This window comes from Halichoerus grypus, chromosome X (assembly GCF_964656455.1).
Source record: "Halichoerus grypus chromosome X, mHalGry1.hap1.1, whole genome shotgun sequence".
In the NCBI taxonomy this organism is placed as follows: domain Eukaryota; kingdom Metazoa; phylum Chordata; class Mammalia; order Carnivora; family Phocidae; genus Halichoerus; species Halichoerus grypus.
In genome coordinates, this window is record NC_135727.1 from 36,537,995 (window position 1) to 36,562,888 (window position 24,894).

Consider the following 24,894-nt stretch of genomic DNA (forward strand, 5'->3'; position numbering starts at 1 on the left):
GAATAAATTAAGCACTTGGCTTGGGGGAAATTTGGTCTATACCAAGTCCTGCCAACCCTTCAACATGTTCAAACTGTCAAGAATATATCTTTTTTTTATCTTGCTCCTTTCAAAAGATTGATCTCAAAACAGCTCAGGCTTTCTGCCATTTCTGAGTCATTGCTAATCTCATGCTGTCTTATATATGAATCATTCAATTCTCCCGCCATATCCTTTTGTCTCCGAAAGCCCTCCTTGTTCTCCTTAATCTCATCAGAGAGTATCAACTTAGTTCTCATTGTGCTGTTCTTATCTCTTTCCTGCAAACCCTAACTGATGTGGACTACTGTTGTTCCCTTCCATTTTTTGCTCTCTTTAGGACCGAATCTTTCACAGCACTTCCACGGATTAGAGCGGGTGCCTCATTGATTCCTGACTGTGCTTTTTACCCCTGAGGGGCTAATAGGCACAGCTGGCCTATACATCAGTTACTTCTGTGTTACTCAAGGGCCTTTAAAAAAAAGTCCACCAGCCTTCAAATACTCCTTCTTTACAGCCAGTGATACAGTAAAAAGTGGCATTTCACATTACTTCTCTGGGTTAAGACTCAAAAAGCCTCCTTCTCTTCAGGTGTATCCTCTTTTCTCCAAACAGAAGGCACTTCTAAGCACCAATCATCATCATGCCACCTCCTAATTGCCAACCCATTTCCCCTTCAGGGAATGGTACAGGCTGATCTGCTAACTATCAGAAAAGAAGGACCTAGTCCTAGAAAGCCAGAAAAAAAGAATGAAATAATAGGCTAATTCAGTTATTAGCAATTGGAACCAATGCCCAAACTCCATAACCTCTCCTCATCTCATCAAAATTTACCTGTCCTTTGTCTCCCTCCCTAGGAATTTTGCTGGGTAATGCCACTGTCATAAAAACTAATCTGAGCAAAGGCATTAATAACGAGTATTGTCTTAAAATATTTGACTCCTGAATATATCAATCAAAACAGTTATTTGTTATCAACAGAACTGAAAAACCAGAACTCCAGATATGTGACTAAACTAGTTAATGTTTCACAGTTCTGCAGTATTATAGAAATAGCTTTACCTAATGAATCATTGAACACTAAAAGAAAGAAAGAGAGAGAGAGAGAGAGAGAAATAGCTTTAATTCATCATTGGTAATTTTTTAAAAATCATCCAAACCAGTTAAGGCACCTGAGGAGATTCCAAGTGCTCAGTAAACAGGTTGATTCTTTTACCTTCCAACTGGTAGATGTGACCCTAATGGATATGATTAAACTTTCTCACCTAAAGGTAGGCTTTCCCAACAGAATTATTCCAGGGGTCAGAGAAAAGGCACTTGATTATAGTAGAAGAGGGAGGGGAATGAGTCCTCTCTAAGCATGCTGCCAATACTTCGATTTGAATGATGTTATAAATGGTCTTACCTAGCATTCTAATTATCCTTCTCCATAATTAATCCTGCTCATGGCACAAAGCTATGCACAATTATGTTTTTCCCTGGAGGGAACACCATGCTTCAGGATTACTGCAATATGTGGCTTGAAGTGAGTTGGACAATAAGAGGAAGAGAAAAGTGAGCTCTAGTGTTCAAATTATTACATATAATGCTTAGATGATTGGTTCAGTGCCCTTAGTTTGAAAATGAATTATTTTGTACTTTAGGACTAAAGAAAGGCACCTAAGTGAAAAATCACAGGGGAAAGTTCTACATCTTGATCTGGGAGACAGCCTTTCAAGGCAAAGGGACCTGGGATCAAGCCCAGTCCTATTAAGTGTGTGGCCCTACATTTTTTATTTAACTTGGTTGAACCTCAGCTTCTTCAGCTGTAAAACAGGCATCCCTTTCTCACAGAGTTGTCATGAGTACTAAGTTGCATAATGGGTATAATGAGTTTGGTAAATGGGAGGTACTTAATAAGTGCTAGTTCCCCTCTCTTCTTTTTCCCTGATGTGAAGTGTGTATTTGAGCAAAAGGCTTGGAAACTTGCACTGTCAGAGCAAGAGGAAGCTGAGAGTTCATCTTGTTGAATTACCTCCTTTTTACAGATGAGGAAACAAAAGTTCACAAAAGTTGTGTGTGCCTTACTGAGTTTTTTATAAAATAGGAATGGAGCTACTGATTCGAATCTCAGTACTCTGGAGAAGTCTATAATTTACTCTGCATTACCCATTCCTATCCAGATCTGGAATATGAAAAGGAGGTGCTCTTCTCTAATCTTTTCATAGGTTTTCTACTTAAGCCAGCTTTGTAGTTTAAATGGACAATTACCCATCTGCAGCCCACAACTTCCACAGCAATTTGCTGAGGCAATTTCCTAAGCAGCTCTCAGAATTACTTAGGACATGGTTATAGTCAAGTGGATACAATGAGGCTCTAGGATTCCAGAGAAAAGAAATGGCATGGAGATGGAACTGACAGAACCTGAAAATCTGCCTAAAAGTGACAGAAGGTAGTGGGGAAAAGATGTCTAAAGTTTGGAGCTTGAATGACTGGGAAAATGATGATTTTATTAACAGACATTTGGAAGTCAAGAATAGGAGTAGATTCACAGTGGAGATGGAGAAGATGATGAGTTCATTTTTGACATGTTGTGTTTGAGTTTCCAGTAGAACATTCAGGCAGTGATGCCCAGGAGGCAGAGGTACAGCTAGGCTTTTTGGAGTTTTTGTGTCAATAGTTAACAAGATGCTTTCTCCAGGTAGATAGCCCCGAGCATAAGACTTGATCAGAGAACAGACAGCTAGCACATTCCTGGAGAAAAAAGTACCACCCCTTTATCTAGTCTGCATGGTGTAGCCTGGTGCAGGGCTTGATGAGCACAGCACCAGCTAGATTACAGCCCCCTTACTTCCTCCAGAACCAGCTGCAGTTGCTCTGCCAGTAGCCAGCTAGAACTAGGTAAGAGTTGAAACTTCTCAAAGAGAGTATATAGAAAGACACAGAGGAATGGCCTTATTGGGCTTAGGTGTTGTGAGGGTTTCAAGGGGTTGTTTATCATTCATTCATTGTTTTCATTCTTTTCATTCGCTGAGAGAGCAAGCTTTATGTATACAAGGGAGAAAAATCCTTCCAGGAAGAGATAACAGCAAGGACAAAGGCCCTTAAGCAAGAATATGACTAGCATGTTCTAGAAAGAGCCAGGAGACTAGTGTGATAGAGCAAAGTAAGCAAAAGCGGAGAGTGATTGGAGATGAGGTCAGAGTAAGTAAAGGATGGGGATCCATGCCAGATTAGATAGGATCTTGCAGGCCATTGTAAGGACTTCGCTTTTCTTCTAAGTGAAATAGGAGCCATTGGAGGGCTTTGAATGGAGGAGTTACATGACTCGTGTTTTGAAAGGTCCACTCATGGTTCTGTGTGGAAAATATAATACAGGGGTATAAAGCAGAAACAGGGAGTCTAGTTAGAAGAAGCTACTGTAATGATTCAGATGTGAAATCATGTTGCCTGGACCAGGGTTATGGTGATAGAAATGGTGAGAATTGGTTGAATTCTGGATACATTTTGAAGGTAATACCAACATGATTTCCTTATGAATTCGATGGACAGGGGGAGAAATATTAAGAGAGTGTGAGAGAGAGAGGAAATTCAAGGATAGAATTGCCATTTCCTGAGATGGGAAAGAATATAGGACAAGCAAGTTTGGAGGTGAAGATCAGGAATTCCATTTTGGAAGTAGGAGTCTACAAGTTAGAGAAGAAGTCCATGCTGGGGATATCAAATTGGGGGGTTATCATTGTACAGTTAGTATTTAAAGCCATGAGGGGCACCTTGGTGGCTCAGTCAAATATCCGACTCTTGATTTTGGTTCAGGTCATGATCTCAGGGTCATGAGATGGAGCCCAGTCTCGAGCCCTGCATCAGGCACCCTGCTCAGTGGGGAGTCTGCTTGAGATTCTCTCTTTCACTCTCCTTCTGTCCCTCCATGCCCAAGGCTTGCATTCTCTTGCTCTCTCTCCAAAAAAAAAAAAAAAAGCTATTTAAAGCCAAGAATCTGAATGAGATCACTGAGGGAATAAGTACAGATAACAAAAAAAAAAAAAAGGGTAGTGAGATGGAACCCCAGGGATCACAGAGATCAGAGAACACAGAGAGGACGCGCGCTGCCTTTGAGCCCCCGCTGCACCTGCGCGAGGCGCCAGGGGGTCAGGCTGCAGCACCAGAGTAGGCGCTTGCACATAACTGGGGCCGCCTGGTTCCCCTGCCTGTGGCCCTTTTAACCTCGAGTGACACAGCTGAAAAAAAAAAAAAGAGGACACAGAGAGGAATCAGCAAAGGAAATCGAGAAGGAGCAGCAGTGAGGTAGGAGAACCAGAAGAGGGCCAAGTCCTGGAAACCAAGTGAAGAAAGTATTTTAGGAAGCATATTAGTTGTATTAATTGCTGCTGATAAGGCTAGTAAGATAAGGAATAAGAACTGATCACTTAACTAACAAAATGGAGGTCATTGGTGACTTTCACAAAGAATGATTTTGGTGGAGTGATGGAGGAAAAAACCTGATTGGAGTGAGCATAAAAGACAACTGGGGACAGCAAGTAGAGACAAATTTTTTTAAAGATTTATTTATTTGTTCTAGAGAGTGAGCAAGAGAGAGAGCACAAGCAGGGAGAGGGACAGAGTGAGAGGGAGAGAGAGAATCCCAAGCAGACTCCCCACTGAGCATGGAGCCCAAAACGGGGCTCAATCCTATGACCCTAAGATCATGACCTGAGCCAAAATCAAGAGTCAGATGCTTAACCAACTGAGTCACCCAGGCGCCCTGCAAGTAGAGACAAATTTTTTGAGGAGTTTTGCTAAGAAAGTGAGCTGAAACTGAGGCCACAGATACAGGACAGGTGGAGTTAAGAGGAGGTTTTTTTGGGTTTTTTTTGTTTTTAAGATGTTAGCAGTAATAGTATGTCTATATAGCAGTAGGAATGAACCACTAAAGAGTGAACATCACCAATGCAGGAGATCAAGGGGAGAATTGCTAAAGTTATAGCCTTGAGCAACCTAGAGGTGTTGGGATGTAGTACCCACAGGGAGGAGTTGGCCTTAGATAGGAGCAGAGATGGTTCTTTCATAGTAACAGCAGAGAAGAGAAAGAATATGGGTATACTTGCAGTAGGAGGGTAGATGTGGGAATCTGTGGGACTTCTATTCTGATTGCTACAGAAGGTCAGCAGTTGTTAAGGGACATGAGGGAGGAGGTGTTGGGGGTTTGAGGGAGAGGGAAAAGTATAGTGAGAGAGTGGATGAATGGACCAAGGAAAGGGAGTGGCAGTCAACACCAAGGGCCCAGCTGAGATTAATGGTCATGAAAATAAGGAGACAGTTAACACAAGGCTTCATCTGTATTCCCTCCAGCTCCCTCGCCTTCACCCCTACTCCTTTCTGCTCAATTGCATAAGAAACGGTGCATGGACCATGTCCTCACCTCCAAACCATCTCCCTTTTTGCCTCTGAGATGATCTCTTCTGCATAGCTCAAGATGAAGGAGAAGCAACCAGTTCAAAGTGGGAAGTTAGATTTTGAAGAGGGTAAATCTGGGGCACCTGTAGGACATCCAAATGGCTTCAGATCTAGGACTTGGGTCAGGGCTCTGGGCTGATTTGGCACAGATCTGGCACAGATTTCGGAGTTGGTTCTCATGGCCAAGAGAATGGCTGGTGTTATGCAAGGGAGGAAGGGAAGATAAAGGAAAGGAGGAGGGTTCAGGACAGAGCTGTGGAATCTGACTACACTGCCAGAGCAGGTAGGGGTAACGGGAAGATTTTCTAGGGAAGCAAACAGAGGACACGCCACCTGCCTTTCACCTGACTGCTGTTAGTCAGGCAATGTTTGAAAAAGCACAGGTATGAACCCTGCCATATTTCATCTATTTTTCACTATGCCATGAGCTGGTTGCTGCCTCACTGCTTTACAAATTCTCTCGTCCCTGAGGATCTCAAAGGACAGAGTGTTCTAATGCTGTACCAGCTTGAATCACGGATGTTAGTTAAACAGGAGGAAAACAAATTAAAACCCCCATATGTCCAGGTTACACAGGGACTCTCCCTTTCTCTCTCCTTCTTAGTCAAGCCCTGGCCCTGGGAGCTAACATCCCTTCACATCTGTACACTTTTTACTTGCAAAGAGCTTTCATGACTGTCAGCCAAACTGGATCCTTACAGAACCTCTATGAAGTGGGAAGAGAAAGGATTATAACCTCTGCTTCACAGGTGAAGACTCTGAGACCCAGGCAAGCAGAGATTTGTAGTCACCGGGCTGGTGGGTGGCAGAGCTGCTCCTGGAATGTAGGTCCTCAGCCTCCAGGCCTGGTGTCCCATCCCCAGCTGGGCACTGCTGAAAGGGCTGTTACTGTGTGGCTGCTCTTTATGTGCTCATGAGAACCTGCCAGTCGTGGCTCCAACACCTGCCTCAGCCTAAGAGCTAATTTAGAGCCTGCCACATGTCCACTACCATACCAGTGCTTATGGGGGCCTCAAACAAGGTACATCATGGCCCCTGTACTCAAAGAAATGAAATCTTCTGTATTCACCTCTCTCCTACCCCAGGCCTGGGTGGGGGTGGCAGGTATTGAGGACTAATGATGAAGGATGAGAAGATGGGGAAAAAAAGGACAACCAGAGTCCCCGCTAAGTGTCAGGCACAGTGTGGAGTACATAGGTTATGATATATGTCATCTGTATGATGTGTGTAATACACATGTGTACACACACACACACACAGTTTCCATGGATTAACTTACTTAGCTAACTCTAATCCATGTGCAGTGTCTGACACTTAGAAAACACTGAATGAATGTTAACTGTTCTTCCTCTTCCCCATCATTATAATCAGCAGATATATTTCAAAGTTTGGGGACCCGCAGTGTGTGTAGAGCTGTTTACAGAGGAAAGTGGGAAGGCTCCAAACATGAATTTGATTGACCTCAATAACCCAGTAGGGACCTGGAGCTAAAGAAACTGCTGAGCTTTGCTTGGCAATGGTGCATCTCTCTACACACTAGCCTAAAAATACCAAACTATTAGGGTTTTTGAATTTCCAAACATGTAGTAGTAGTAGTAGTAGTAACCTTTGTTTTTCCCTATATTCTCTCCTGGACACCATGGTTTCAGCCAGACACCTGACTGTCCTAAATTTTACTCTGCCACCTCTCTCTTCACAGACTACAGATGCTCAAGCCTCTTGCTTCACTGAGAAAAATCAACGTCATCAAGGGAGACTTCCTATGTAGCAACCACTCCCACTGTTGACTCCTTTTCTCCAGTCTCAAAGAGAAAACTATCACTCTTCCCGTCCAAGGCCAACTCATCCACTTGGCTCCTATTGCCCCCTCTGTTCTCACGGACATTGCTGTATAAGGCATCCCCTCACTCTCATCCGCAATCTCATTCCCTCCTGCTGACTCTTTTTCCACAGCATAGTGACATGCTCAAGGCTTTTTCACATTAAACCAAATCAAAAACCTTTCTTAACCAGCAACCCTTCTAGCTGGCATCCTCTTGCTTTCCTTCCTTCCTTCCCCTGTCTTTGAAATGATAGTTCACGCTCACCATTTAAACACTCTGATTTCTCATTAATACCTCAACTTAATGTTAATTGGCTTCATCCCTCACAATTCCAATAACCACGTTCTCCCTGAAGTCACCAATGATCTTCATAATTTCAAATTCAATTGATATTCATCTGTCATTTTCTTAATTGATCTCTCTGTTCCATTTGACATTATTGCCTACTCCTTCCTTAAATGTCTCTCTCCTCTTCTGATTTCTTGAAACCATTCTCTCATTGTCTCTTAGTCTTACTCCCTTGCTGGCCATTCATCCTTGGTCTATTCCAGATTCTCTTGCCCTGCTCAAACCTCAAATATTGTTGTGCTCCAAGACTTCCACCTTAGCCCGCCCTGGGTGATCAGCTCTGAACCTGAGGCCTCAGAACCCTATGCTTCTCTCTACCACTGTACTTAGCCCCCTGTTTCATAATTGTCTTCCTATTTGTCTACAATATCCTTGAGATCAGAGCTCATGCCCTGTTCATTCTTATATTCTCAGTGCTTTGCACAGTGCCTGTTATGTTATGCACATTCCATCAATTTGTTTCATAAATGACTTAAAGTTAAGGTTTGGCCTTAGTTAGGCTTTACCAAATTGTGAATTCCCCAGGATCAGTTGCCAGGTTTACAATTTAAGTAACCACTCAATGTTCTGAATGAGGCTAGATAAGCCCCTTACCCTGCCTATGCCTCAAGGCAAAGTTGCTTATTTAAAAGTAGATATTCATGGGGTTCTTTATGATCCTGGGGCCCAAATCGGCAAAACCTCTCTGTGATTGTGCTTAGACTCAGTATACTGTAAGTAAGGTGATGTATATGTCTAGCTGGATTGAGGCAAGAAAGATGGGGCTTAAATGAATGGGAAAAGAGAGGCATATAGATGTATATAGACATCTAGATGTCTATATACTCTTTTCCCTCAGCCTTGCAGAGAGTCATCTGCCTGGATATGTAAAGACAGTAACACTGATGACAGGACATAAGAAGGATGGTGATTGTGTTAATTTAGCATTCAAGTTTGGTATTTAAGAAATTTGCCTTTAGAAGACCAAACCTTCCCTTTGAGACCCATTATCAATGCTCTGTTGTAACAGTTCCCCAATATAATACCCCCACCTCCAGACATTCAAGGCCCTCCTCTTTGAAAACTTAGCCAGCTAACACAAGTCTTTCCTTCTGAATTAATTGCACATTACTGTGATCCTTTTCCTGTGTGCTTATTTGTCAAACGCAGAGTCAAAGGCCTCCATGAGCTGACAGAGAAGAACTCTAAAGGGCAGTGGGACCTTCTTGGAACTCCCAATATCATAGAAGATGGGCCAGTCTTAAAAGCTGTACTTGCTTCCAAGACCCAGATCCATTTCCTTCAGGGGCTCCTGTGAGCTGGTGCTGATAAGCACAGATGAGTTAGATATTGCAGCCAACAGCCATAGATAAATTATTCTTCTTTCCAGCCAGCTAAGATTCTGTACCCTACCATTAAAAAAATCCCAGAGTTTTCCATCCAGGGGGGTCAGAAGACAGAATTCTTTCTACCTCAAACTTCAAAAATTGGCCTTATCAGGATCAAAGCTCAGATCATGAGGAATAACTGAAACAGGTCTTCCAAAGCAGAAAGCATCTGTCTAGCCCACCAAAATTTCTTTTATAATAATCCAGTGCTAACCACCTTAGAAAATGTTTCCCAATTATAGCTAGAGATTCCACATTACTATCTTCTCAGTAATCAGGAAAGTCCTGGGTGGGTATGGAGAAAATATGAAGTATTTTTTTTTTAAAGATTTTATTTATTTATTTGACAGAGAGAGTGAGAGAGGGAACACAAGCAGGGGGAGTGGGAGAGGGACAAGTAGGCTTCCTGCTGAGCAGGGAGCCAGATGCGGGGCTCGATCCCAGGACCCTGGGATCATGACCTGAGCCAAAGGCAGACGCTTAACGACTGAGCCACCCAGGTGGCCCGAAAATATGAAATATTTTAGAAATATTATAGAAAATAAAACTATGATCTGGTTAAGTACTCAGAACAGAAAGACAGAAACAGAGGAAAGAGCTCCTGGGAATTGCTTTAATTGCTGATGGTTAGACAATGAGTCAGTCTCATCATGACTACCACTTTTTCTTGAAATGGAGATTGGAATTGCTTGCCCCATGTTCCAATGGGGATTCTAAGGCATACAGAGTCTAGATGTTATGGCAAAAAGGCAGATATCTGGATGGCACTGTATTGTATACCCCTGGTAGGTTCATTACATAATGTCCAAGAATAAGTTCTCCAATAGTTATTAGGTGCCAGACACTGTACCAAGTACTTTAATACATCATTTCCTTCAATCCCTGAAATAGCTCTGGGAAGTAATAGTTATGATTATCATCATCAGTTTACAAATGAGGACACCATTAACTTTCATATTAGAAACCGTAATGGAAGTAAAGATGCTATTTAGAACAGGACCAAAGAAAAACACACAAGATTTCTATGAAGAGGACTTTAAATTATCAGTAAGAGGTATAAAAGAAAACTTGCACATATAGAAAGATACACTGCTCTTGAATGTGAAAACTCAATATTGTAAGATAACAATTCACATATTATTAGTCTAAAATTTAGTCTATTCATTTGTGATCCAAATGAAAATACCAACAGGTCTTTTTGGATTTAGACATGCAGCTATTAAGTTCATGGGGAAAAATAAACATGTAAGAATAGCCAGAAAAATGCTAGAAAATAGACTATAAAGCTATGGTCATTATAACACTCTATGACTGGCTAATAAGAAAACAAACTGGTCAGTGGAACAGAACAAAGTGTCCAAAAGAGCATCTATACAGATAGGAGTTTTGCATTGTATAGATGGTATTTAAAATCTATCAGGAAATGAAGTATTCCATAACTCACGTTATTGAATTGATTACTGATTGATAACTGACATTATCAATTGTTATTAAATTGGCTAATTCCCTAACCAAAATACATCCCAGATAACAAAAGATTTAAATATATAAAATAAAATGATAAAAATGCTAATTGAAAATATGACAGGATATTTATAAATTAATCTAATATTGAGGAAAGTCTTTCTAAGCAACACACAAAACCTAGGAATCAGGCAGGAAAAGACTGATAGATTTCAATACAGAAAAGATTTTAATTTCTAACTGCAAAAATTCTTCTAAACATTTAAAGAAAAATGAAATAATATTTACAGCATAGGATAAAGACCAAATTTCATTTATATATAGAGTTTGTAAAACATATAATTAATACTAAAAACTCAAATTAAAATGGATAAACAACAAGGACATGCAGTTCACAGAATAATTTTTAAGTGGCTTTTAAATTAATAGTTAACATCACCCATAATTAAATGTATATTTTTAACTAATAGATTCCATTTCTAGAGCAGTTTTAGAATCACAACAAAATTGAGTGGGAGGTACAGAAAGTTCCTATATACCCCCTATCCCCACACATGCACAGCCTCCCCCACTATTGATATCCCCCACCAGAGTGGTACATTTGTTACAATCAATGAGACTACAGGGACACATCGGAATCATTCAAAGTTCAAAGTTTACATTAGGGTTCACTCTTCATTTGTACAACCTATGGGTTTGGACAAATGTATAATGATATGTATCCATCATTATGTCACCATAGAGTGTATTTTCACTGCCCTAAAAATCCTCTGTGCTCATTCTATTCATGCTGTCTCCCCCCCCCAACTCCTGGCAACCACTAATCTTTTTACTGTCTCTATAGTTTTGCCTTTTCATTATACAATATGCTTTTGCATTATACAGATATATAGTGACATATACCCACCATTGTAATTAAATGAATTTTTTAGTGAGAATATTTTCAACCATCAAAAGAGAATACTACAAAGAGCTTTATGCTAATTAAACTTAGGGAAAATTGTCTCCTAACTAACCCATAGAGAAACAGAAAACCTGAAAAGCCCTCCAATTATTGTTGAAAAATTGAGTAAATAGTTAAAATCTCCCTCAAACAAAAGCAAACTTTCAAAGAACATATAATATCTAATTTACATGAATATTCCAGAAAAAAGTATTCAATTATTTAATGAGCCTAGTTTAGTTTTGACATCAAAAGAGAAAAGGACAAAACAAGAATGAACAATTACAGGCCAAGCTCAATTATGAACATAAACATAAAAACACTAAATAAAATATCACAAAACCAATCCATCTATACATCACATCAGGACCAAGTTTGGTATATCTGAAGACTACAACGATGGTTTAGCTTTCAAGAAAAAAACATATTATATGTCTTTTAACATTATAAGATCAAACAGAAAAATAATTTGATGAAATGCAGGAAAAGTTTTTGATAAATATCAACACCTTTTTCTAGATAAAAACTCTCAGAAAAGAGGGGAGGAGCAAGATGGCAGAGGAGTAGGAGACCTAAATTTCGTCTGGTCCCAGGAATTCAGCTGGATAGGGATCAAACCATTCTGAACACCTACGAACTCAACAAGAGATCAAAGAAAAGAATAGCAGCAACTCTCTGAACAGAAAAGCGACCACTTTCTGGAAGGTAGGATGTGCGGAGAAGTGAATCCGAGGCGATATTCGGGAGGATAGACGGCAGGGGAGGGGGCCTCCCTCGGCCGCTTCTGGCAAGTGATAGAGCTGCGGAGCACAAAACTGGAACTTTTAGAAGTCGGCTCCACTGAGGGACATCGCTCCAGTGGCTAAGCGGGGGATGGAAACCGTCTGGGACAGTGTGGTCTCAGGACCCTTGGGGTCACAGAAAGACCAGGGGTGCCTGAGTGTGGCAGAGCTCCCAGGTATCGGAGCGGGGAAGCCGGCTGCAGAGACGGAGCCCAGGTGCGGGCTCTCAGCTCGGGGTTGCCATAAACCGTGATCCACGGCACAGTCGGGCCACTGCTCCTCCAGCAGGGACCCAACAAGCGGCAGATCTGGGGAGACTCCCCTTCCTCCCCCGGGAGGAGTGGCATGGGAGCGCACCGCAGGGATCTGCTGGGTTTGGAGACTCCACACCGAGTCGAGTGCCAGAGATAGAAACACTTGGTCACAGGATGGGTGAGCACGGAGTGCGGCCGGAGACCGGGGAGACGGGAGTGACTGACTGCTTTTCTCTGGGAGCTCACTGAGGAGCAGGGCCCCGAGTTCTTGGCTCCTCAGGGGTGGAGATTGGGAGGCCACCATTTCACTCTTGGCCTCCAAAGCTGTACGGAAAGCTTGCAGCGAACAAAAGCTCCCGAGAGCAAACCCGAGCAGATTACTTAGCCCCGACCGGGCAAGGGCGGGGCAATTCCGCCTCCGGGAAAGACATTTGGGAACCATGGCAACGGGCCCCTCCCCCAGAAGATCAGCGAGAACAGCCAGGCAAGACCAAGTTTACCGCTCAATGAGAACGGCAGAACTCCAGCGCTAGGGGAATACTGCACATAGAATTCATGGCTTTTTTACCATGATTCTGTAGTCTTTCAAAGTAAATTTTTTTAATTTTCTTTTTTTTTCTTGAATTTTTCTTTTTCCCTTTTCCAACCATCATCTTATCAATCCTTTTTTTAAAAAATCTTTTTTTTTATTTTTCATTCTTAGAGTCATAATCTATCCATTCTTGTTCTCTCTTTAAAATTTTGGGATACAGTTTCTTCTAACAGACCAAAATATACCCTATATCTCTAGTGTATGGCTTTGTTCTAGTCTCCTGCCTGCTCACATAATCTCCCCCCCTTTTTTTAATTCCTCTTCTTTCTTTTTTCAACCAACTTCTTTTCTTATTAACTCCTTTTATAAAATCTTTTATACTTTTCATCTTTATAGTCATATTCCATCCCTTCATCGTATTTACCCTTATTTTTGTACATATATAAGTTTTTCTTTCTTTAAAACTTTGGGAGGCACTTTCTTCTAACAGACCAAAATACGCCCAAAATCTGGTGTGTGGCACTGATCTATCTACAAGCCTCATCATATTTGATCATATTCTCTTTTTTTTATCTTTTTTCTTTTTCTTTTTTCTTTCTTTCCCTTTCTTTTCCCCCGGTTTCAGGTCTCTTCTGATTTGTTTAGTGTATATTTTTCTGGGATCATTGTTACCCTGTTAGCATTTTGTTCTCATTCATCTATTGTCCTCTGGACAAAATGACAAGATGGAAAAAAATCACCTCAAAAAAAAGAAAAAGAGGCAGTACTGACTGCCAGGAACCTAATCAATATGGACATTAGTAAAATGTCAGAACTAGAGTTCAGAATGATGATTTTAAAGATACTAGCTGGGCTTGAAAAAAGCATGGAAGATATTAGAGAAACCCTTTCTGGAGAAATAAAAGAACTATATCTAACCAAGTTGAAATCAAAAAGGCTATTAATGAGGTGCAATCAAAAATGGAGGCTCTAAACTGCTAGGATAAATGAGGCAGAAGAGAGAATTCGTGATATAGAAGACCAAATGATGGAAAATAAAGAAGATGAGAAAAAGAGAGATAAACAACTACTGGATCATGAGGGCAGAATTGGAGAGATAAGTGATACCATAAGATGAAACAATATTAGAATAATTAGGATCCCAGAAGGAGAAGAAAGAGAGAGGGGGGCAGAAGGTATATTGGAGCAAATTATAGTAGAGAACTTCCTAATTTGGGGAAGGAAACAGGCATCAAAATCCAGGAGGCACAGAGAACACTCCCTCAAAATCAATAAAAATAGGTCAACACCCCGACTTCTAAGAGTAAAACTCACAAGTCTCAGAGACAAAGAGAAAATCCTGAAAGCAGCTCGGGACAAGAGATCTGTAACCTACAACGGTAGAAACATTAGATTGGCAACAGACCTATCCACAGAGACCTGGCAGGCCAGAAAGGACTGGCATGATATATTCACAGCACTAAATGAGAAATATATGTAGCCAAGAATACTATATCCAGCTAGGCTGTCACTGAAAATAGAAGGAGAGATAAATAGCTTCCAGGACAAACAAAAACTAAAGAATTTGCAAACACAAAACCAGCCCTACAAGAAATATTGAAAGGGGTCCTCTAAGCAAAGAGAGAGCCTAAAAGTAACATAGACCAGAAAGGAACACAGACAATATACAGTAACAGTCACCTTACAGGCAATACAATGGCACTAAATTCATATCTTTCAGTAGTTACCCTGAAAGTAAATGGGCTAAATGCCCCAATCAAAAGACACAGGCTATCAGATTGGATAAAAAAACAAGACCCATCGATATGCTGTCTGCAAGAGACTCATTTTCGACCCAAAGACACCCCCAGATTGAAAGTGAGGGGGTGGAAAACCATTTACTATGCTAATGGACACCAAAAGAAAGCTGGGGTGGCAATCCTTATATCAGACAAATTAGATTTTAAACCAAAGACTGTAATAAGAGATGAGGAAGGACACTCTATCCTACTTAAAGGGTCTATCCAACAAGAAGATCTAACAATTGTAAATATCTATGCCCCTAACACGGGAGCAGCCAATTATATAAGCCAACTAATAACAAAAGCAAAGAAACACATTGACAACAATACAATAATAGTGGGGGACTTTAACACCCCCTCACTGAAATGGACAGATCCTCTAAGCAAAAGATCAACAAGGACATAAAGACTTTAAATGACACACTGGACCAAATGGACTTCACACATATATTCAGAACATTCCATCCCAAAGCAACAGAATACACATTCTTCTCTAGTGCTCATGGAACATTCTCCAGAATAGATCACATCCTAGGTCACAAATCAGGCCCCAACTGGTACCAAAAGATGGGGATCATTCCCTGCATATTTTCAGACCACAGTGCTTTGAAACTAGAACTCAATCACAAGAGGAAAGTCAGAAAGAACTCAAATACATGGAGGCTAAAGAGCATCCTACTGAAGAATGAATGGGTCAACCAGGAAATTAAAGAAGAATTTTAAAAATTCATGGAAACAAATGAAAATGAAAACACAACTATTCAAAATCTTTGGGATACAGCAAAGGCAGTCCTAAGAGGAAAGTATATAGCAATACAAGCCTTTCTCAAGAAACAAGAAAGGTCTCAAATACACAACCTAACCCTACACCTAAGGGAGCTGGAGAAAGAACAGCAAATAAAGCCTAAACCCAGCAGGAGAAGAGAAATAATAAAGATCAGAGCAGGAATCAATGAAATAGAAACCAAAAGAACAGTAGAACAGAGCAACGAAACTAGGAGCTGGTTCTTTGAAAGAATTAACAAGATTGATAAACCCCTGGCCAGACTTCTCAAAAAGAAAAGAGAAATGACCCAAATAAATAAAATCATGAATGAAAGAGGAGAGATCACAACCAACACCAAAGAAATACAAACAATTATAAGAACATACTATGAGCAACTCTATGCCAGCAAATTAGATAATCTGGAAGAAATGGATGCATTCCTAGAGATGTATCAACTACCAAAACTGAACCAAGAAGAAATAGAAAACCTGAACAGACCTATAACCACTAAGGAAATTGAAGCAGTCATCAAAAATCTCCCACCAAACAAAAGCCCAGGGCCAGATGGCTTCCCAGGGGAATTCTACCAAACATTTCAAGAAGAATTAATACGTATTCTTCTGAAACTGTTCCAAAAAATGGAAATGGAAGGAAAACTTCCAAACTCATTTTATGAGGCCACCATTACCTCGATCCCCAAACCAGACAAAGACCCCATCAAAAAGGAGAATTACAGACCAATATCCTTGATGAACATGGATGCAAAAATTCTCACCAAAATACTAGCCAATAAGATCCAACAGTACATTAAAAGGATTATTCACCACGACCAAGTGGGACTTATCCCTGGGCTGCAAGTTTGGTTCAACTTCCGCAAATCAATCAATGTGATACAATACATTAAAAAATAAAGAACAAGAACCATATGATCCTCTCAATAGATGCAGAAAAAGCATTTGACAAAGTACAGCATCCTTTCTTGATCAAAACTCTTCACAGTATAGGGATGGAGGGTTCATACCTCAGTATCATAAAAGCCATCTATGAAAAACCCACAGCAAATATCATTCTCAATGGGGAAAAACTGAGAGCTTTCCCCCTAAGGTCCAGAACATGGCAGGGATGTCCACTATCACCACTGCTATTCAACATAGTATTAGAAGTCCTAGCCACAGGAATCAGACAACAAACAGAAATAAAAGGCATCCAAATCGGCAAAGAAGAAGTCAAACTCTCACTCTTTGCAGATGATATGATACTTTATGTGGAAAACCCAAAAGACTCCACCCCAAAACTGCTAGAACTCATACAGGAATTCGGTAAAGTGGCAGGATAGAAAATCAATGCACAGAAATCAGTGGCATTCCTATACACCAACAACAAGACAGAAGAAAGAGAAATTAAGGAGTCGATCCCATCTACAATTGCACCCAAAACCATAAGATACCTAGGAATTAATCTAACCAAAGAGGCAAAGAATCCGTACTCAGAAAACTATAAAATACTCATGAAAGAAATTGAGGAAGGCACAAAGAAATGAAAAAACATTCCATGCTCATGGATTGGAAGAACAAATATTGTGAAGATTTCAATGTCACCTAGAGCAATCTACACATTTAATGCAATCCCTATCAAAATACCATCAACTTTTTCCAAAGAAATGGAACAAATAATCCTAAAATTTGTATGGAACCAGAAAAGACCCCGAATAGCCAGAGGAATGTTGAAAAAGAAAAGGAAATCTGGTGGCATCACCATTCCAGACTTCAAGCTCTATTACAAAGCTGTCATCATCAAGACAGTATGGCACTGGCCCAAAAAACAGACACCTAGATCAATGGAACAGAATAGAGAGCCCAGAAATGGACCCTCAACTCTATGGTCAACTAATCTTCGACAAAGCAGGAAAGAATGTCCAATGGAAAAAAGACAGTCTCTTCAACAAATGGTGTTGGGAAAATTGGACAGCCACATGCAGAAGAATGAAACTGCACCATTTCCTTACACCACACACAAAAAGAGACTCCAAATGGTTGAAAGACCTAAATGTGAGACAGGAGTCCATCAACATCCTAGAGGAGAACACAGGCAGCAAACAATTGACCTCAGCTGCAACAACTTCTTCCTAGAAACATTGCCAAAGGCAAGGGAAGCAAGGGCAAAACTGAACTACTGGGACTTCATCAAGATAAAAAGCTTTTGCGCAGCAAAGGAAACAGTCAACAAAACCAAAAGACAACCGACAGAATGGGAGAAGATATTTGCAAATGACATATCAGATAAAGGGCTAGTATCCAAAATCTATAAAGAACTTATCAAACTCAACACCCAAAGAACAAATGATCCAATCAAGGAATGGGCAGAAGACATGAACATTTTTCCAAAGAAGATGTCCAAATGGCCAACAGACACATGAAAAAGTGCTCAACATCGCTCAGCATCAGGGAAATCCAAATCAAAACCTTAATGAGATACCACCTCATACCAGTCAGAATGGCTAAAATTAACAAGTCAGGAAACGACAGATGTTGGCGAGGATGTGGAGAAAGGGGAACCCTCCTACACTGTTGGTGGGAAGGCAAGCTGGTGCAGCCACTCTGGAAAACAGTATGGAGTTTCCTCAAAAATTTGAAAATAGAGCTTCCATACGATCCAGCAATTGCACTACTGGGTATTTACCCCAAAGATACAAATGTAGGGATCTGAAGGGGCATGTGCACCCTGATGTTTATAGCAGCAATGTCCAGAATAGCCAAACTAATGAAAGAGCCAAGATGTCCATCGACAGATGAATGGATAAAGAAGAAGTGGTATATATATACAATGGAATATTATGCAGCCATCAAAAGGAATGAAATCTTGCCATTTGCAATGACATGGATGGAACTGGAGGGTATTATGCTGAGCGAAATAAGTCAATCAGAGAAAGACATGTACCATATGACCTCACTGATATGAGGAATTCTTAATCTCAGGAAACAAACTGAGGGTTGCTGGAGTGGTTGGGGGGAGGGATGGGGTGGCTGGGTGATGTATTTTGGGGAAAGTATGTGCTATGGTGAGCGCTGTGAATTTTGTAGGACTGTTGAATCACAGACCTATACCTCTGAAACAAATAATACATTATATGTTAAAAAAAAAAAAAAAGAAGATAGCAGGAAGGGAAAAATGAAGGGGGGGAAATCGGAGGGGGAGATGAACCATGAGAGACTATGGACTCTGAGAAACAAACTGAAGGTTCTAGAGGGGAAGGGGGTGGGGGGATGGGTTAGCCAGGTGATGGGTATTAAAGAAGGCATGTACTGAATGGAACAGTGGGTGTTATATGCAAACAATGAATCATGGAACACTACATCAAAAACTAATGATGTAATGTATGGTGATTAACATAACATAATAAAAAAAAAGGTATAAAAAAAACCCTCTCAGAATACTGAGAATAAAAGTTAAATTTTTAGGGGCACCTGGGTGGCTCAGTCTGTTAAGCGTCCAATTCTTGGTTTCGGCTCAGGTCATGATCTCATGATTGTGGGATCCAGCCCTGCATCAGGCTCCACGCTCAGTGTGGAATCTGCTTTAGATTCTCTCTCCCTCTCTCTGCCCCTCCTCCTGCTCATGCTCTCTCTCTCAAATAAATGAATTAATTAATTTTTAAAAAGTTAATTTTCTAAAAGTCCGAACCTTGGAGACAGTGAAAAGAAAAATTAGTGATTGCCAATGTATGTGCAGGTGGTGCTGGGAGGAAATGAATAGGCAGAGCACAGAGAATTTGAGGGGCAGTGAAAATACTCTGATATTATAATGATGGATATATCTCACTCACTAAGCATGTGTCCACACCCATAGAATATACAACACCAACAGTGAATCCTAAGGTAAACTATGGACTTTGATTATGATGTGTCCGTGTAGGTCCATCCTTTGTAAAAACTGTACCATTCTGGTGAGGAATGTTGATAATGGGGGAGGTTATGCAAGTGTGGATGCAGGGGGTATATCAGAAATCTCTGTATCTCCCTCTCAATTTTGTTGTAAACTGAAGACTACTCTAAAACAATAAAGTCTTTTTAAAAATTTGATGTCCTGGGGTGCCTGGGTGGCTAAGTCGGTTAAGTGGATGCTCAGGTCATGTTCCCAGGGTCCTGGGATCGAGCCCCGCATTGGGTTCCCTGCTCAGTGGGAAGTCTCCTTCTCCTTCTACTCCTCTCCCCTGCTCATGCTCTCTCTCTCTCTTTCTCTCTCTCTCTCAAATAAATTTTTTTAAATTTTATTTTATTATCTTATGTTAGTCACCATACAATACATCATTAGTTTTTGATGTAGTGATCCACGATTCATTGTTTTCGTATAACACCCAGTGCTCCATGCAGTACGTGCCCTCCTTAATACCCATATTTTTTAAAAAGTTAATGTCCTTGACTTAATAAAGGCTACCTACTGGAAAATGTATAACAATTGTAACTGGTGATACATTTGAAATATTTGCTTTAAAGTCAAGGACACATGAAGAATGCCTACTGCCACTGTTTTTAGTCAGTATTATACTGGGAAGTCTGGCCAATACAACTGAGCAAGAAAATGAAATCAAATATTTCAATATGGGAAAGAAAAAAATAAAATTGATATTATTTGGACATAATGTTTGTCTACACACAAAACCCAAGAAAAACTACAAGCTTTTAAAACTAAAATATCATTGGATATACAGTTAATGTATAAAGACTGTGTTCTTATACACCAGCAACAAATAATTTAAAAGTAAAATAAGTATAGATGTTACTTACAATAGAAAAAATACTATAAGTATTAAAGAATAAATCTAACAACAGAGATATAAGACTTTTATGAAGAAAATTATAAAGTATTATTAAAAGCATAAAAGAAGATATAAATATATAAAGAAACATCAATGTTCATGTGCCATATTCATGGATAGGAAAATCAGTAAGTATCACAAAGATTATAATTTCTTCCAAGTTATTTCATAAATTCAATACAATTCCAAAAAAATTTTTCCTTCAAAAGCTAATTGTAGAATTTATACTAAAGAATAAAAGGCCAAGAGTAGCTAGGAAAACACCAAAATAATAATAATAATAATAATTAATAATAATAATAATAAATGGAGGATTTACCCTCCATGCAACCATGACTTATAAAACTATAATTATTTTCTTTTTTAAAAAAAGATTTATTTGTTTATTTTAGAAAGAGAGCACACATGTGCTAGTGGGGGTAGGAACGGAGGGAGAGAATCTTCAAGCAGACTCCCCACTGAGCACAGAACCCAACTCAGGGCTCAATATCAAAACCCATGAGATCATGACCTGAGCCTAAATCAAGAGTCAGACGTTTAACCAACTGAGCCACCCAGGCATCCCTATTTTAAATTTTTTATTGAATAAATTTGACATAATGTTGTGTAAACTTATTTTTTATTTTATTTATTTATTTTATTTCATTTTATTTTAAATCCCAATATAGTTAACATACAGTGTTATATTAGTTTCAGGTGTACAATATAGTGACTCAACAATTCCATACATCACCAGTGTTCATCACAAGTGCCCTCCTTAATCCCCATCACGTATTTCCCCCATCCGTCACCCACCTCCCCTCTGATAACCATCAGTTTGTTCTCTATATTTAAAAGTCTATTTCTTCATTTGTCTCTCTCTCTTTTTTCTTTGCTTATTTTTTTAATTTCTTAAATTCCACATATGAGTGAAATCATATGGTATTTGTCTTTCTCTGACTGACTTATTTTGCTTAGCATTTTACTCTCTAGCTCCATCTATGTCATTGCAAAAGGCAAGATTTCATTCTTCTTCATGGCTGAATAATATTCCATTGTAAATATCTATATACCACTTCTTACCTATTCATCTATCAGTGGGTACTTGGATTGCTTCCATAATTTGGCTACTGTAAATAATCCTGCAATAAACACAGGGGTGTATGTATCCCTTCAAATTAATGTATTTGTATTTTGGGGGTAAATACCCAGTAATGTAATTACTGGTTCCTAGGGTAGTTCTATTTTTAACTTTTTGAGGAACCGCCATACTGTTTTCCACAGTGGCTATACCAGTTCGCATTCCCAACAACAGTGCAAAAGGGTTTCTTTTTCTCCACATCCTCACCAACACTTGTTTCTTGTGTTGTTGATCTTAGCCATTCTGACAGGTGTGAGGTGATATCTCATTTGCATTTCCCTGATGATGAGTGATGTTGAGCATCTTTTCATGTGTCTTTCGGCCATCTGGATGTCTTCTTTGGAGAAATGTCTATTCATTTCTTCTGTTCATTTTTAATTGGATTATTTGTTTTTTGGGTGTTGAGTTGTATCAGTTCTTCATGTATTTTGGATACCAACCCTTTATTGGGCATGTCATTTACAAATATCTTCTCCCATTTAGTAGGCTGCCTTTTAGTTTGGGTGATTGTTTCCTTCGATATATAAATTTAAAATGTACAATGTGTTACTTTGATATATTTGTATATTGTAATATAATTGCTGCTGTAGCATTATTTATCACATTACATAATTATAGTACAATATGGTTGTCTATATTCTTTGTACTATGCATTAGATCTCTTTGGCTTATTTACTACCTTTTGCAAGTTTGTACCCTTAAACAACATCAATATTATTTTCCTACCTCTTAGTAACTATCATTTTACTCTCTTTTTTTAGACTTTTTTTTCTAAAGAGGACATCAACATGACCAACAGGCATATGAAAAGATGCTCAACATAACTAATCATCAGGAAAATGAAAATCAAAACCACAATAAATTATCACCTGACACCTGTCAGAATGGCTATGATCGAGAAGATAACAGACAACAGTTGCTGGTGAGGATATGGTGAAAAGGGAACTTTTTTTTTTAATTAATTTATTTTTTTTGATGTAGGGTTCCATGGTTCATTGTTTGTGTAAAACACCCAGTGCTCCATTCAATACACACCCTCTTTAATACCCATCACCAGGCTAACCCCTCCCCTCACCCCCCTCCCCTCTAGAACCCTCAGTTTGTTTCTCAGAGTCCACAGTCTCTCATGGTTCGTATCTCCCTCTGATTTCTCCCCCTTCATTTTTCCCTTCCTACTATCTTCTTTTTTTTTTTTTTAACATATAATGTATTATTTGTTTCAGAGGTACAGGTCTGTGATTCATCAGTCTTACACAATTCACAGTGCTCACCATAGCACATACCCTCCCCAATGTCTATCACCCAGCCACCCCATCCCTCCCACCCCCAACCACTCCAGCAACCCTCAGTTTGTTTCCTGAGATTAAGAATTCCTCATATCAGTGAGATCATATGATACATGTCTTTCTCTGATGGACTTATTTCGCTCAGCATAATACCCTGTAGTTCAACTCATGTCATTGCAAATGGCAAGAGTTCGTGTTTTTTGATGGCTGCATAATATTCCATTGTATATATATACCACTTCTTCTTTATCCATTCATCTGTTGATGGACATCTTGGCTCTTTCCATAGTTTGGCTATTGTGGACATTGCTGCTATAAACATTGGGGTGCATGTACCCCTTCGGATCACTACATTTGCGTCTTTGGGGTAAATACCCAGTAGTGCAATTGCTGTGTCATATGGTAGCTCTATTTTCAACTTTTTGAGGAACCTCCATACTGTTTTCCAGAGTGGCTGCACCAGCTTGCCTTCCCACCAACAGTGTAGGAGGGTTCCCCTTTCTCTGCATCCTCGCCAACATCTGTCGTTTCCTGACTTGTTAATTTTAGCCATTCTGACTGGTGTGAGGTGGTATCTCACTGAGGTTTTGATTTGGATTTCCCTGATGCCGAGTGATGTTGAGCACTTTTTCATGTGTCTGTCGGCCATTTGGACGTCTTCTTTGGGAAAATGTCTGCCCATGTCTTCTGCCCATTTCTTGATTGGATTCTTTGTTCTTTGGGTGTTGAGTTTGATAAGTTCTTTATAGATTTTGGATACTAGCCCTTTATCTGATATGTCATTTGCAAATATCTTTTCCCATTCTGTCGGTTGTCTTTTGGTTTTGTTGACTGTTTCCTTTGCTGCGCAAAAGCTTTTTATCTTGATGAAGTCCCAGTAGTTCATTTTTGCCCTTGCTTCCCTTGCCTTTGGCGATGTTTCTAGGAAGAAGTTGCTGCGGCTGAGGTCGAAGAGGTTGTTGCCTGTGTTCTCCTCTAGGATGTTGATGGACTCCTGTCTCACATTTAGGTCTTTCAACCATTTGGAGTCTCTTTTTGTGTGTGGTGTAAGGAAATGGTGCAGTTTCATTCTTCTGTATGTGGCTGTCCAATTTTCCCAACACCATTTGTTGAAGAGACTGTCTTTTTTCCATTGGACATTCTTTCCTGCTTTGTCGAAGATTAGTTGACCATAGAGTTGAGGGTCCATTTCTGGGCTCTCTATTCTGTTCCATTGATCTAGGTGTCTGTTTTTTGGGCCAGTGCCATACTGTCTTGATGATGACAGCTTTGTAATAGAGCTTGAAGTCTGGAATGGTGATGCCACCAGCTTTCCTTTTCTTTTTCAACATTCCTCTGGCTATTCGGGGTCTTTTCTGGTTCCATACAAATTTTAGGATTATTTGTTCCATTTCTTTGGAAAAAGTTGACTGGTATTTTGATAGGGATTGCATTAAATGTGTAGATTGCTCTAGGTGGCATTGAAATCTTCACAATATTTGTTCTTCCAATCCATGAGCATGGGATGTTTTTTCATTTCTTTGTATCTTCCTCAATTTCTTTCATGAGTATTGTATAGTTTTCTGAGTACAGATTCTTTGCCTCTTTGGTTAGATTTATTCCTAGGTATCTTATGGTTTGGGGTGCAATTGTAAATGGGATCAACTCCTTAATTTCTCTTTCGTCTGTGTTGTTGTTGGTGTATATAAATGCCACTGATTTCTGTGCATTGATTTTCTATCCTGCCACTTTACTGAATTCCTGTATGAGTTCTAGCAGTGAAAAGGGAACTTTTATACACTGTCAGTGGGAATACACATTGGTCCAACCACTACAAAAAACAACATGGGGGTTCCTCAGAAAGTTAAAAATAAGTCTTTCACATGATCCAACAATTCTACTTTGTGGTATATACCCAAAGGAAATGAAAACAGGATTTTGAAGAGATATCTGTACCCCCATGATTATTACAACTTTATTCAGAATAGACATAGATACAGAAACAACCTAAATGCCCATCAACAGATGAATGGATAAAGAAGATGTGGTATATATATACAATGGGATATTATTCAGCCATGAGGTAGCTATCATTTTTTGTGTATTATTGGTATAAGATTAGACAAATAGAACACTAGAATGTAACAGAAAACTCAGAAACAGACCTACTGTACATATCTGA

At 39.7% G+C, this 24,894-nt stretch overlaps 1 protein-coding gene and 1 non-coding gene across 2 annotated transcripts in view; one reads left to right on the forward strand and one right to left on the reverse strand.

Annotated features, from left to right (window-relative positions):
* LOC118528468 (uncharacterized) overlaps positions 1-24,894 on the reverse strand; it is a 201,832-nt gene that overhangs the window by 8,119 nt on the left and 168,819 nt on the right. The window lies entirely within an intron of this gene.
* On the forward strand, positions 4,101-4,235 carry LOC118532384 (small nucleolar RNA SNORA76). Its single transcript, XR_004915682.1, has one exon. It is a non-coding gene; the product is annotated as a small nucleolar RNA SNORA76 (small nucleolar RNA).